The sequence below is a fragment of the Pseudophryne corroboree genome, chromosome 5 (genome assembly GCF_028390025.1).
Source record: "Pseudophryne corroboree isolate aPseCor3 chromosome 5, aPseCor3.hap2, whole genome shotgun sequence".
NCBI lineage: Eukaryota > Metazoa > Chordata > Amphibia > Anura > Myobatrachidae > Pseudophryne > Pseudophryne corroboree.
In genome coordinates this window covers 322,036,687-322,053,226 of record NC_086448.1, presented here as the reverse complement: position 1 = coordinate 322,053,226, position 16,540 = coordinate 322,036,687, and positions in this window count along the sequence as shown.

The following is a 16,540-nucleotide window of genomic DNA, read 5'->3' as shown; positions in this document are numbered from 1 at the left end:
CCGTGAAAGAGACATATAAAATTTTCATGGTATATATATTCCTATTATTTTCTGAACATTGTTTCCATTTCTGGAACGTATGCTAGGTCTGTTTCATCACTGAACAAGGGTTATTAGTTCAGGTCCTTCCTAGATAACATAAACCTTCGGAGCTCGGGGAGAGCCACGCATAATCTTTTTTTCCACTTATATTAATGAGCTCTTTATCTGCAATGTGTGAATAGCCATTGTCTGATTGTTCCTGATTACCTCCCAATTTCCTGGTTTCCTGAAATTGGTGAGATTTAAGCATACCAGGGATTTATCTATAGTACTGGTGGATCTTAATACTAGGGGGTCTAGTTATATTATATTCCTTGTCCACCAGTTGTCCCCCCCCCCCTCCCTCTTTCCGTGTCATTCAAGTACCTCAGCTAACTCTAAAAAAAATATGGCACTAATCTTGCATTATTTGGTCTTAGAGGTACCTGTGAGCACATCCAACATTCCATTTGGTTTAAGACCTTACCTACTAGTGAGTGGTAATCACTCAAGGGATGTCTGTCAAATGCTGCCTTATTGCTAGACTGACATCTCTGGATACACTCATCTTCAATTATAGGGTCACAATAACTACAAAATACAGTATTCCTCAGACAATAGCCTATCACGTTACCTCCGAACTCCTTAACTACTAGACCTTTAATTTTCTCTCACTTTAACAAAGTGATAGGCTGATCCTGGGATCCTATAAAGAAATCACTCTTTCCTCCAGAACCAGTTCTAGTCCCACACTCAGCTCCTCATGAAAAACCTCACAAAAATAGAATGTCCTAAAACGTGAAAAAAAAGATAGAACAAAACAAATCTTGTTTATAGCAAATCCATTACAACGACTGGTCTTTCTGCAATACTTTAGTACGCTCAGGTAGTGTTCAACAGTGCCGCCTCTCAGTCTTCACGGAACAGGCTCTCGGCTGATACTTCTGCGATCTCACTCCCTTTACAAGTTCCTTCCAGACTACCGACCTTTCTGCGATAGGAATCGTGCACCCAAGTCTCTCTCTCGGCTACTTTCACTGCGATCGTGCTGTCAACAAAACTTGGTACGGTCCTTCCCACCTGTCTATTAGGCAACCTGAGCATAAGAACAATCACATAGTCTCTTGGTTCACAATCAAGACAGTTAGTAGTTGGCATATCAGGAATCAACAGTCTCAAGTTCTTTTGTCAAGTTCTCAAATGCTGGCTCATCTCGATAAGGTACTGTACTGTCACCTCATTGGTGTATTTCTGATCATGGTGCGGATCAATCATGACATGAGGTTGTCTTTCAGAAAAAAAGCAAAAACCAAAACAAACATTTCAAAGAGGGTGATTCGTTAAGTGGAGATCTGGGAGTGGTTCCGATGCTACGTAACACTAGTGGCACCACAATAGTCCAGTTTCAAACTATCACTGTGCTCCTACTCCTAAGGATACCATACCTACACACAAATTTCTACACAATTACCTTTGCGGTAAACACAGCAGTATTTGTGGCGGCAGGAAATGCCTCTACCCTGTCTGAGAAATCATCAGTGCGCACCAATACATAATTCAAATTCCAACAGGGTGTTAACTGTATGAAGTCGATTTGTGTTACCTGAAAAAGGTCCATCTGCAGGAGGAGTATGGGATGGCTCTATTGGTGCTACCTTACCAAATGTTCTTCCTCATGCAAATAAGACAGGTCATTGCTTTCCTGCTTGCCTGAGAAGAGAACCCTGGTACATGCCAGTAAGCTTTTACCAATTTGCACATACCTTCCTTACCCTAGGTGAGTCAGACCATGTGCCACCTCAGCTAGGCTTGGGAGATACGTCCTGGGGTCCACTGGCTTACCTTGTCCATCTCTCCAGAGTCCTGAGGACTCCTGACCATACCCCTTCGCCTTCCAGACCTCCTTTTCCTGTAGGGAAAACAAATTTGCATGTTAATTTAACTGTTGAGTGTTTGCAATGTAGAGTACCATGAGCATCACTCAAAAAAAAAGAAAAACATCTCTAGAGGAGAAAAAGGAAAAGGAAAATATCAGGTCTGCGTTCACCAACGGGCTGTCCCTCGAAACCTTGGGAGAATCGGGTCCATGTATTGTACCCCCCCTTTGTGAACGCAAAGATGAAGAGGAAACTGTGAAGAAAAGCAGAATAGAGGTTGGTGACAGATCAGTTTGTAGAGGTGGAGATGATTTTATTAAAATGACAACTGGATTGGGCACTACTGGGTATTGATTAATTACTTGGTCTACCCCCCTTAAAGCTTGTGCTTGCTGTGTCACTACTGGGACTACCTCAGCCATCAAGCCAGTGTCCTGTCCATCCTAAGTTCATAGGGTACCCGGTATCTGTGAGATAATTTCCTCTACCTGTGATGGACATGAATCTAGAACAGTGGAATGCAACATTAGTCTTTGAGGAGTATCTAACATACCTTGTACTTCCTGAGCGGGAGTACAATATATGTATTTCACATTTCAATTTACATAAAATCTCTGTCGATTAAGTTAGTCAGGGGCCACTGCTGCTAAGAAAAAAAAAGAAAAGTATTTAGCATCATAGAAGCCCAATCGTAACTTCTGCAGGTTTTGTCAAAGGGTAATGTTGCACTTCTCTTTTTCCTCCCATTTGCCGAATTAGTATTTACCAGTGATCTTATCCTGATGGAGAATTTTGTAGTACTGCAAAAGAGAAAAAAAAAACAAGCTTCTAGGTCATGCGAAGTATTTATTCAATCCTTCTCATCCCGTATTAAGGGTCTGTACATGGTCCAACAAACATTTCTGAGCTTATCTTGACTAGGGGCATTACTAGAAATGAATACTTCTTATGTGGTAACTAAAAGAAATACCCAGGGGTTACCCTATCTCTGTCCGCTTTCCTACTGGGAAATACTAATGTGCGGACAGGATTTTCTCCATTTATGACGTTACTTTCTTGGTTTTTATTTTATTTTTGGGTTTTACTATACATGTACTTGAATGACTCCATACTTACCAGTTCCACTGTTCTCAGCCACTTCCCCTGAAGGCTACTGCTCCTCTTTTACCGGTTGGATACTCCTCTGAGTGCATGAGAAATGGCTGAAACCAGTCAGGTCGCCTTCTCCTCCTAAATAAAACTTTGACATTCATTAGTACATATAAAGGTTACATTCATATTTTTATTTTTTATCATTTTCTATAGTTTGTATGCTGGCTGTAACTGCTTCCACATCCACATATGGTGGTGTACTTTCTTTCTCTTTTTTCTACTTATTTATTGTTGCTACAAGTTCAAACGATTATTATGTTTTCGTTCTTGTCTTATATGACTTTGGTTAAACATCCTACCTGCAATACCTCAGGATCAAACCCACCAACTCTAGGAAATGATGCCCTATCATCAACAGTCATTCGTACCCATTTGTCACAAAAAGCCTCTGCGTGTGGACCATACTTTCCACACATTATCTCCTCCGCACGTTTTCACACAGTACGTGCCTCAATAAACCGAGCAGACCCTCTTGGCCTCAGCTCTCCAGCCCGAACCCTGGCTGCCGAACGCCTCTCGCATGCCCATTTGGCTCCCATTGTGGGCTTTTCTACACAACACACCAAATGACCCACGCGAGACGACGATGAAAAGTCCTTACCGAGCGCTTTTCACCTGCTCCTGCCTCCGCTGGCCAGTACCACGTCTCACTCCATTATTGACCCCCGCATACCCAAACTAGGCTCCTACCAGACCCCTCAGCACTGGGATTATTGAAGTATTAACAGAATCAATACAACACATCTTCCAGTGGAGGTTAAAAGTCTGTTGGAATGTTTTCCTGAGCGAGAGTCAGCAAAAAATTCCTTTTCGGTATCTATCCGCTGGAATTTTTTTCTTGGGCGAGAAACAACTTATCGATCACCCTTTCCAGTGAATGTCCACCAGGGAGATTTCCTGAGGAACTCAGCAAAAAAAACCTTTATTTACACAAATCACATCTGCGTATGACACAATTGCACAAAATAACGCAAATGATATCACGCTGCGCCATTTATCACAATCACAGACGTGCGGTCCAATCACACAGCTTATAGATACTTGTTATCTATATGCCCTACGATCACAGGAGTCGAATTCTACTAGCTGCGCTCTACAGCCGGAGCGTAACACCAAAAACCTTAAATCAATACTTTACAATCTATCACGCTCCTCCGCAAGTTTCCTCACTACTTGCATATTTCTCTATAACGTAAGGTCACTAGCCTTCACGCCACCAAGCCTCTGCCAACTCAGTGTCTTCTACGGGAACCCGAATTGGTCATGGAGTTCAGTGCATTCACACTTACTTTCAACCCACACTAATACACAATGTTTTCTGTACAGAAAAATATTACTCCCTTTGATTGATAGCTTGTCCCACAGGTAGTGCACTTTAAACAAAATATTATAGTAATCTGCTTTTAAAATTAGATAGTTACTTGCTATTGTATGACTATGTCTTCTATCCCGCCTTTAAATTTATTTCTGTTGTCAATGTCAAAAATATTACATAGAGAGAACATACAGACTCCACACATTATGAATCGCTAAGCTTGCAAATAAGCGCAGCGAGCACAGCAATATATGGTAACATATGCATTTACACAGACATGCCACAAAGATATATTCAACACATATTTCATACAGCACATAATTTGAACATATCAAGCGCCAGACATCATAATGTTTTAAATTATATAATGGAGTAACGTCATGTATGTGTATTATTGGAGTGGAGCAAGATGGACATGTCATGCTTGGTGTCACAGTAACCAGATTAATGTATAGATTCATTTGATGCCTGTTATTAAGTTGTAGCACATTGCCATGAGTAGTTATGATTGAATGTAGAAATATAAAGCCACAATTCTGATGAGAACAATGAACATTCCATTTAAAGCATGTGATGGACAGGAAACTCAGGCCAGCCCTTTTGATGTCTTCAAGGCTTGCATATGAACTGACCAATGACTAATCATGAATGAGAAAGTTCCCTCCCCTAGACTAGCAACAAGAGATCTGTATACGCCCCCAAGAGACTCAGTGTATAGGTGATCACACACACAGCCGGCTGCTTTCTTTGTCCCAGATGATGGTGGAGATGCTGACTGTCCAGTTGCTGCATGATTTTACTGAGAGAGAGAGAGAGAGTGATATGGAGTGGAGACTTTATTTGAGCAAAATATGGTGATGTATTGCTGGCCATGTATGTATTTGAATTAGTTTGTAATAACTGCTTACTGTGTAAATTGTAACCATGTAACTATATATATATATACTGTACATTGTGATATATTGAATACATATCATTTTAATAACAAATATATACATCAATGAGCTTTGGAACTCAGATAATGTGTGGGTGTATTGTTTTCTCTTATGGGATGCAGTGTTTTCCGATGTATAGCGCACATTCATAACACATGGTAATAAGATGTGCAGGCGTCCACAATATATATTAGAGCTGGCATTTTAAATATTTGTTAGAAAGCAATTTGACATTTACAGATGGGGGCTCGGAACCGCAATATCATGTTCTTGATGATGCACTGTACATTACAAGTGTGGCTGTGATCGACCAGCTAACGATGGACACATCACGACGCTGACGAATCACATCCGTGTGTTCTGTTGTGTTACCATTAAGCTGCTGATTTGAAATTCAAGGGACAGTGTGTCTTTGTCCCAAGTCAGGTTTCCACAACACTCTAGAGGGGCGTTCACTACTTGGATTCCGGTGCCCGGAGCTCCTTCACAAACTGATCCCATTGCCGCACAGAGTGTTGTGGAAACCTGACTGGGGACAAAGCAATAGCAGGACCGAGCAAAAAGCGGTCCGCACCCCGAGGGAAGCCGAGGCGGCTGTGAGTATCCCTTCAAGGATGCGCTGCGGCTGGGACGTAGGGGTCGTAGCATACCGCTGTGCATACACTCACTACACAGCGCTCTCCCCCTACTGTTACATATTAAGGAGCTTCTCCAGTGACTGATACAACTTGGCTGGTTACAAATATTAAAAAGATTGTTTTGTCTAAACCAATCTTATTTTCAAAACAACATGGTTACAGCTAGACACAATTAATGTGAACCAGTGGAGGTTGAACGTATCTGTCTACGTGAATAGACATTTATGAATTTGAGCTCAGGGCATGGGACTGAATAAAAAGTGCACTATATTGTTTTAATATCCGGATATTATCCTTGATTTTATTTGCTGTTTATATGTGGATTGTAATAAATGGGTGATTTAAATTGACCCTATTTTCAGCGCTCCCTTGTTTAAATATAATCTATGCTTCTTGGGAATTGGTGGAACAGTACCACCGGTGGGAGCAGCAGAGATTAGGTGTTTTTAATTATTGGTATTAATTAACATATTTCTTGGTGGTATAATCATAGAGCGCTGTGTTTTTTAGATTTAATTACACAGGAAGCAGTTATTACAAAAGAATCCATACAGTTACAGCCAGCAATACATTACCATTTCCCTCAATGCACACTCCGCTCCATATCTCTCTCTCTCTCTTTCTCAGCAAGCAAAAACAACAACTGCCAGCAGCAGAAAAAATAGCAAAAGAGAACCTCTTATGACTCGAATCACCTATATACTATGTATTTTTGGGGGAGTAGATGTCTTCTGTTATTGGTCCAGGGGAGGGAACTTTCTCATTCATGATGTGTCATTGGTCAGTTCATATGCAAGCAACGTCCAGCCTTGAAGATGCAGGAATGTCTTTTGTTCCCATTTGAATTGTGGCTTCATATTCATACATTCAATCATAACTAATCGTTGTAATGTGCTACAACCTACTCACAGGTATCAAATTATATCCACGCATTCCCCTGATTATTTTGACACTATGCATGACATATTTATCTTATTCTGTTCCATTAATACATATACATGATGTTATACTCCATTATATAATTTAAAACATTATAATATCTAGTGCTTGACATGTTTAATTTATGTGTGGTATGAAATATGTGTTGAATATATCCTTGTGGCTTGTCTGTGTGAATGCATATGCTACCATATATTGCTGTGCACGCTGCGCGTATTCGCATGCATAGCTACTCATAATGTGTGGCGTTTGTGTTTTCTGTATGTAATATTTTTGACTTCGACATTACCACCTCTTGCTTCAGGTGATGGCAAGGCAGGTTCAGGCGTGTTTGATGATGCTCCAGTTTTCAACACGCAGTGGCTGAATGCCGAAAGTGGCCCACAATTTTTTGGGGCACTGAAGGCATCTCCTGCATGCCCCTTTCATTTTTCAAAAAATTCTGCACCACCAAATTAATTGTATGTGCAAAACATGGGACGTGCTGGAATTTGCCCAGATGTAATGCACGCACAATATTGGTGGCGTTGTCCGATATCAGAAATCCCCAGGAGAATCTAATTGGGGTATGCCATTCTGCGATGATGTTCCTCAGTTTCCGTAAGAGGTTGTCAGCTGTGTGCCTCTTATGGAAAGCAGTGATACATAGCGTAGCCTGCCTAGAAACGAGTCGGCGTTTGCGAGATGCTGCTACTGGTGCCACTACTGTTGTTGCTGCGGGAGGCTATACATCTACCCAGTGGGCTTCATAGTCATATAGTCCTTAGTCTCCCCTTTTCCACTTGTCCACATGTCCGTGGTTAAGTGGACAGTGGGTACAACTGTATTTTGTAGGACACTGAGGACACTTTTTTTGGCATCTCTGTACATTCTCGGTATCGCCTGCCTAGAGAAGTAGAACCTAGATGAGATTTGATACTGTGGACACAGTACCTCAAACAATTCTCTAAGTCCCACTGAACTAATGGCGGATACCAGACACATGTCTTACAGCGCCATAGCTGTCAAGGCCTCAGTTATATGCTTTGCAAAAGGATGACTGCTGTCATATTTCATCTTCATCACAAAGGACTGTTGGACAGTCAGTTGCTTACTGGAAGTAGTACAAGTGGTCTTCCGACTTCCCCTCTGGGATAACAATCGACTCCCAGCAGCAACAACAGCAGCGGCAGCAAAAGCAGGCGTACCACTCAAGAATCCTCCGGAGGAATGCCGGTTAGGAGAGGACTCCACAGTCTTGCCAGTGACATGGCCTGCAGGGCTACTGACGTTCCTGACTGAGGAGGAAGTTGACGTTGAGGGAGTTGGTGGTGTGGCTTGCAGGAGCTTGGCTACAAGAGGAATAAGGGATTTAGGTGTCAGTGGACTGCTTACACTCTTACCCTAAGTTTCACAACTTGACACTGACTTATGATGAATGTGCTGCAGGTGACATATAAGGGAGGATGTTCTTAGGTGGTTAACATCCTTACCCCTACTTAGTACACATTGACAGAGGTAACAGATGGCTTGACACCTGTTGTCCGGATTTGTGGAGAAATAATTCCACACCGAAGAGGTGGCTTTTTTGGTATTTTGCCCAGGCATCACAATGGGATTCTTCATCCCACGGACAACAGGTGTCTCCCCCGGTGCCTGGCTTAAACAAACCACATCACCATCAGAATCCTCATCGTCAACTTCCTCCTCAGCGCCAGCAACATCCATATCCTCATCCTGGTGTACTTCCACAGTGACATCTTCAATTTGAATATCAGGAACTGGACTGTGGGTGCTCCTTCCAGCACTTGCAGGGAGCGTGCACATGATGGAAGGAGCCACTTCTTCCCGTCCAGTGTTGGGAAGGTCAGGCATTGCAACCACCGACACACTTAGACTCTCCTTGGGAATTTGTGATACCATCTCTGAATGCACAGTTCTTTTCTGTGCTTTTTCCAGCTTAACTCTTTTAATTTTTCTAGTGGGATGATGAGGGCTTCCATCGTTATGTGAAGCTGAACCACTAGTCATGAACATTCAGCCTTTCCTTGTCACTCCGTGTCGTAAATGGCATATTGGCATGTTTACGTTTCCCCTTAGATAATTTAAATTTCTTATTTTGGGTCTTTTTACTGAACTTTGGCTTTTTGGATTTTACATGCCCTCTACTATCACATTGGGCATCGGCCTTGGCAGACGACGATGGCATTTCATCATCTATGTCATGGCTAGTGGCAGCAGCTTCAACACTAGGAGGAAGTGGTTCTTGATCTTTCTCTATTTTATTCTCCAAATTTTTGTTCTTCATTATTTTTCTGGAGTTATATAACACAATATGTGGCACAGGAATGACTGATGGCTGATGCACAGGACACTACCACTGGTCTGATGCAGAACAACACAGCAACACTGTAAGGGACTTGTTATTAACTATTATACAGCAGCACTGTACATATGGCAGCAGAGTATACCACTGTGACTGCCTGGTCACTGGAATGACTGATGGCTGATGCACAGGACACTACCATTGGTCTGATGCAGGACAACACAGCAACACTGTAAGGGACTTGTTATTAATGATTATACTGCAGCACTGGACATATGGCAGTAGAGTATACCACTGTGACTGCATGGTCACTGCTATGACTGATGGCTGATGCACTGAACACTACCACTTGTCTGATGCAGGACAACACAGCAACACTGTAAGGGACTTGTTATTAATTATTATACAGCAGCACTGAACATATGGCAGCAGAGTATACCACTGTGACTGCCTGGTCACTGGAATGACTGATGCACAGGACACTACCACTGGTCTGATGCAGGACCACACAGCAACACTGTAAGGGACTTGTTATTAATTATTATAAGCAGCAGTGGACATATGGCAGCAGAGTATACCACTGTGACTGCCTGGTCACTGGAATGACTGATGGCTGATGCACAGGACACTACCACTGGTCTGATGCAGGACAACACAGCAACACTGTAAGTGACTTCTTATTAATAATTATACAGCAGCACTGGACATATGGCAGCAGAGTATACCACTGTGACTGCCTGGTCACTGGAATAACTGATGGCTGATGCACAGGACACTACCACTGGTCTGATGCAGGACAACACAGCAACACATAAGTGACTTTTTATTAATAATTATACAGCAGCACTGGACATATGGCAGCAGAGTATACCACTGTGACTGCCTGGTCACTGGAATAACTGATGGCTGATGCACAGGACACTACCACTGGTCTGATGCAGGACAACACAGCAACACTGTAAGCGACTTGTTATTATTTTAAGGCAGCACTGGACATATGGCAGCAGAGTATACCACTGTGACTGCCTGGTCACTGGAATGACTGATGGCTTATGCACAGGACACTACCAATGGTCTGATGCAGGACAACACAGCAACACTGTAAGGGACTTGTTATTATTATATGGCAGCAATGGACATATGGCAGCAGAGTATACCACTGTGACTGCCTGGTCACTGGAATGACTGATGGCTGATGCACAGGATACTACCACTGGTCTGATGCAGGACAACACAGCAACACTGTAAGGGACTTGTTATTAATTATTATACAGCAGCACTGGACATATGGCAGCAGAGTATACCACTGTGACTGGTCACTGGAATGACTGATGGCTGATGCACAGGACACCACCACTGAACTGATGCAGCACAACACAGCACCACTGGTCTGGACTTACACAGCAGCACTGGACATATGGCAGCAAGAGGACACAACCACTGTGACTGGACAAATACAGCACAAGACACGGGCGCTGAGAGAACGGAGACACGTCCTCGCTCTACACTCTCCAATGCCAGAGTGAAAATGGCGGCAACGCGCGGCTTCTTATATGGAATCCAAACCCCGCGAGAATCCGACAGCGGGATGATGATGTTTTGCCTCGTTCTGGTCTCCGAGTCAGGCGGGAAAACCCAAGCCTGACTCAGATCCGGTCTCGAATGGTGAAGTCCGATAGGGTTCGGTTCTCTGAGAACCTAACCCGCTCATCTCTAGTACTAATATCTAATTCATTATATCACTGTGCACAGTACAGAATCACAAAGCAAAATGTTTTTCCAGATCAGACATTGTAACTACTGTAAATGCTGCATAGCAATTGTTGCAAGAAAAACGATAAAGGACAAAATGCTAAAAGGCAAACCCATAGCATGGAAATTTACAGCATGTACAGTATACTCTGGCCCATGAAGAGTTGAATCATAGTCAACCAAAACTGCTCCCACATTGTGTGTACCTACAGGGCCATAATTATGGGTGCACGACTGGTGCATTGGACAGCATACAGGGCTCTGTGAGTGGCACCGTTGCGGTCCCATGGCCCTTGCATCTGGCGTGAGTCCTGTTCTGCTTCCACATTGGTAGGTACACTGAGCTTAGTAGAGTTGCTAGGACGGATGAAGGTTGTGGGCTGATTTGACTTATCTCTGTGGAAAAAGATGGCTAACATAAACGAGACATCAGTATATTATTTAGATGTCCTGTGAATGTGGCTATATTTGAGGACAGTATACACTAAGGTTACTTAGAATAGAACTTTAATTGGTTCAGTTTAAATATAAAAGTGACCCATTTATTAAGCCATGTCAGCCAAATAGTTAAAAGGTTATTGCTGTAGTTGTAACTCAGTCTCAAAAAGCAAGAATAGTGAATTGTGATTAAAAATTGACGGTGTTGATCTGTCAGAACTATTTGTTTTATTTTTTAATTCCAGCAAAGTGTGTTTTTGTATGTGGATAAACCTAGTTGGTAGCATGAAAGTAGGGAGAATCCCTTCATATACTGTAATTATTACACACAAAACACGCTTTGCTGGAAATGAAAACTTATGTTGGGGAGCATCCTGGATTTTTTACCGCAAAATTTGACAATCTGCAGTTTGTAAATTCTAGACAGAAATACAAAGAAACCCTCCCTTTATTGTATGTTAAAATCAGTGAACACTATTATATTATCTTTCATTTTGTAAGATAATTAAGGCTACAAAGGTACTGGATGCTTAAACAAAGGTCATCTGAAGACATCTCATCATTGTATGTCACTGCAGGTAGGACAGATTTAATATGTGTAGAGAGATGTAGATATGGGAAGGGGTCAATTGCAGTATAAAAACAAAGTTGCCCAGTATTTGTTTGGGTTATAGGCCAATAGATCGACAGTTAAAAGGTCAACAACGTCTAGGTCAACACCAAATGGTCGATACGCACAAGGTCGACATGGTCAAAAGATCTACACAGAAATGGTTGGCACATGAAAATGACGACATGAGTTTTTAAAAAAAAATTTGGTGTAAATTTTCCCTTCCAGCACGTGGAAGGCCAATTAGTGCACTGCACACTCTCACATGGCTTGCCTCACTTCGTGACAGGTTACTATTCCCAATCTTAGTCCATGTGGATGGTAAAGTATGAAAAAGTTGATTTAAAAAAAAAAAAAACTCATGTCATCCTTTTCATGTATTGAGCAGTGTCATGTCGACCTTTTGACCATGTTGACCATATGCACGTTGACCATTTGGTGTAAACCTATTGCTTGTCGATCTTTTGACTCTCGACCTATCGTCTCGATACCTGTGTGGTTATGGGTCAATAGGTCGACAGTCAAAAGGTCAACAATGTTAGGTCGACACCAATAGTAATTTTCCCTGCATGCAAAAATAAATGATGCATTTGAACCCCTTGCATTGCAATATTGTTTATTCCAGGAGCAAATTGCTCATTGTTTGCTCCTTTTTTGATATTGCTGAACAACCCCTGTCCTTCTGCCAAAGTTCCTCCTCACACAGGCCAAAAGTCTCATTGCAAGTGTACTGTATCTCCATATGTGCTGATAAGTCGTGTTTTTGTCTGTTTTGCATAACCTGACAGCATTTTGGTATTTCCAAACTGTCACACATTGCCGGCAGTTTGAGAGTCATCTTCCAAAGCACCCAATAGTAAATACCGCTGTTTGGAGGGTAAAACCATCAGCAATATACAATGGTTTGAATTTGCGACCTAAGCCGGTTTTTATAGTATTTCACACTTACATAGCATTTGTGCACATTAGACAACACATCTAAAGCAAAATACTGTAGCATTTGACCAATAAATGGTAATCAGATGAAAAATTAAGTAGACAAAACTCAGGTATGAGACAAAGCAATCACTAATTAATAGTCAATTTACAACACTCCACTGATCTGTTCTCTCCTTTCCCTGCTACTAATATCTTCTGAAACAAATATATACTATAAAGCAGGAGGTAGCCTCATATAGTGTAGGGAGTGATTAATAAAGTGATGTGACAGAGCTGTAGGTGGCCTAAGTGGAGATGCGAGCCACAAAAGGGAGCCAACAGGAAAACCAATAAGTAATATAGCCTGTGTTGCAGCAATAGTTAATAGGACCATTACTAAAAGCATGGGGAAACTACTGTTTCCTCATGTACACTGGACCCATACACCTTGCTGAATATGGGGGTAATTCAGATCTGATGGCAGCAGCAAATTTGTTAGCTAATGGGCAACAACATGTGCACTGCAGGGGGGGGGGGGGAGAGGGGGCATATATAACGTGTGCAGAGAGAATTAGATTTGGGTGGGTTATATTGTTTCTGAGCAGGGTAAATACTGGCTGCTTTATTTTTACACTGCAATTTAGATTTTAGTTTGAACACACCCCACCCAAATACATCTCATTCTGCACATGTTATGTCTGCCCACCCTGCAGTGTACATGGTTTTGCCCATTAGCTATCAAATTTGCTGCTGCGATCAGATCTGAATTAGGCCCTATGTCCTTTAGAGATTTAGTAAAACATGCAATTTGGCCAGATGTATTCAAAGTTTTGCATATGAACTACATGTTCATGCTAATAGGACAATTGATTGTGAAGTGTAATTTAATGAGTGAGATGCGCTGCTAAGTGTTGCTATGAATCCATAAATGAGCATGAAAGGCTAGCAGCACGTATCATGTCTGTTGCATTTATTTACAGGTATAAGGTTTCTCCCGTGACAACAATATTTTCTTTGGCTGTGGGATCTTTGCCAGATGAGCTAGACTGCCACTCATCATTGTTGCCAACCAAACAAACCCTAAAGTGTACAAAGATTCAATCAATAAAGCCTTTACTGTAGGTGACTTCCCAGTAAAATAAATAAATGCACTTTACAGAGAGATAACACTTTGGCTATAAATGAAAAAAGACTGTAAATCATTCAAGTGAGACTGAAGCTGATAAAGTTGCCAGTTACAGTTCAGAGCAGAATACATTTCTTCCTGTTTGAAATAACAGTTCCTGTTGTTTATTGTTTTAGAGGGAGATCGTATAACTGTGAGTACAGAGAAGTTCCGCAAATCTCTGACTTATTCACTCACATGTCCAGAGAAAAGTAATTAATAATACTTGTGTACTTATTTAACGTTACGCAGTGGTGGATCGCAAATAACAGAATACGGAAATAGAAAGTACAGTAAGAGGGGCGCCTGCTACTGCTATGTAAAAAATAAATTATTGTGGCAGAGATAGATGCTTAACTTAAAGTTTTGCTTTGAAGCCAAATCCATTTAGTAGTCAATTACAGACTATTTCATGCATCCAATATAAAGTGGAAAAAAACAAACATATGGCTCTTTTTAGGAACCACACGTGTCCCAAACTCCACGCGATTAAGAGTAAAAATATATTTTAAAAGGGTTGTTGTTTTTTTAAAAAGTTAGAAAAAAATAGTAGGTAACACATGTACACGAAAAATCAATAGTAATGTGCTTATCTGTCCATCAATGAGGTCAAGGTAGGTAAGTGCACCGATACACTGATCAGCCACAACACTAAAACCACTGACTGGTCAAGTGAATAACATTAATTAGTAACTACCAAAAGCAAGGGCGTAGCTGCCATTGGTGCAGGGAGTGCAGCTATGGGGAGCAGAGCTGAGAAGGGCCCACCTTTCCTGTTAAAGTTACATGTGTTGTGTACATTTTCAACCATTGGGTGGTACATAGGGGCCCTTACAAACTTTTGCCTTTCGTCCTACAATATATCTAGTTACACCCCTAGACCTGCTCCTTCTACTGTGGTATAAAATGAACTGGAGGGCGTTATAATGTTACATGTAGTAATATGAACTGGGGCACTGAAATGTGGCACAATATGAAGTGGAAGCACCATAGTGTGGCATAATATGAACTGGGGGCCCTTTAATGTGGCATAATATGAACTGTGGACACTGTATATAGTAATGTGAATTAGGGGTACTGTATTACATAATGTGTACTGCCAGCCCTACAATGTGACATACTATGGTCTATAAAATAAACAAGGGCAGTTCTATGGGGGATAACATTAACTAAGGCACTACTATAGTTCAGTAAGTAAACTAGGGCACTATTATGGGGCATACAATGAACAACTACTACAGAGAGGTGTCTCTCTAGAAGCATTGTGACAGGGGCACCTTCAAAATGTTGCTATGGGGCTATGCCCCTGACCAAAAGTGGTTCAAGGAAGGACAACGGATGAATCAGTGACTGGATCATGGGTGCCCAAGGCTCATTGATGCACATGGGGAGCAAAGGCTAGCCCATATGGTCCTGTCCCACAGAAGAACTACTGTAGCACAAATTGCTAAAAAAAAAGTTAATACTCAGTGGCTATGTGGAAAGGTGGAAGAACACACAGGGATTAAAACTCAAATTGCCTGCGATATGCAGCACTTTCTAACTCTAATCTGCACTCTAAATTATTATTTCTTATTTGCAGAATATAAATACAGGTTGAGAATCCCTTATCCAAAATGCTTGGGACCAGAAATATTTTGGATATCGGATTTTTCCGTATTTTGGAATAATTGCATACCATAATGAGATATCATGGTGATGGGACCTAAATCTAAGCACAGAATGCATTTATGTTTCATATACACCTTATACACACAGCCTGAAGGTCATTTAATACAATATTTTGAATAACTTTGTGTATTAAACAAAGTGTGTGTACATTGAGCCATCAGAAGAAAAAAAAGATTTCACTATCTCAGTCTCACTCAAAAAATTCCGTATTTCAGAATATTCCGTATTTTGGAATATTTGGATATGGGATACTCAACCTGTACATGTATCCATTACATTAGGAATGGTAGCAGAAATGGTTTCAAAGTGATAAATTGCATTAACAAAAAAACAGAAGATAGGATTGACTTATGTGGTCTGGTCACCCATAAATGTTTTGACCTGACTACCCTATTTTGTCAGAGGAAACTTGTTTTCTTTCATTTTCCCCTTTATAGAAATGTTTCACACCTCTAGGTGCAAAGTTCTAGAAGTCTTTTGAAATAACAAGGTATACAACAATATGGAAGCAAGGCACAGGTATGGGCGCTAAGTAGAGATGAGCGGGTTCGGTTTTACTCGGTTTTACTCGGTTCTCAAAACGGCATCTAATTGGCTCACGGATGTCACGTGTTTTGGATAGCCAATAAGATTCGGTTTTGAGAACCGAGTAAAACCGAGTAAAACCGAATCCGCTCATCTCTAGCGCTAAGTGGTATTATAATAGCTAATACAGTATGTAATGAATAAAAACACACTATACATCCCTTGTAGATGTCAAATATTGTCCTTATGCAGTCTTATCTTAATGTAATGGGGTCCACG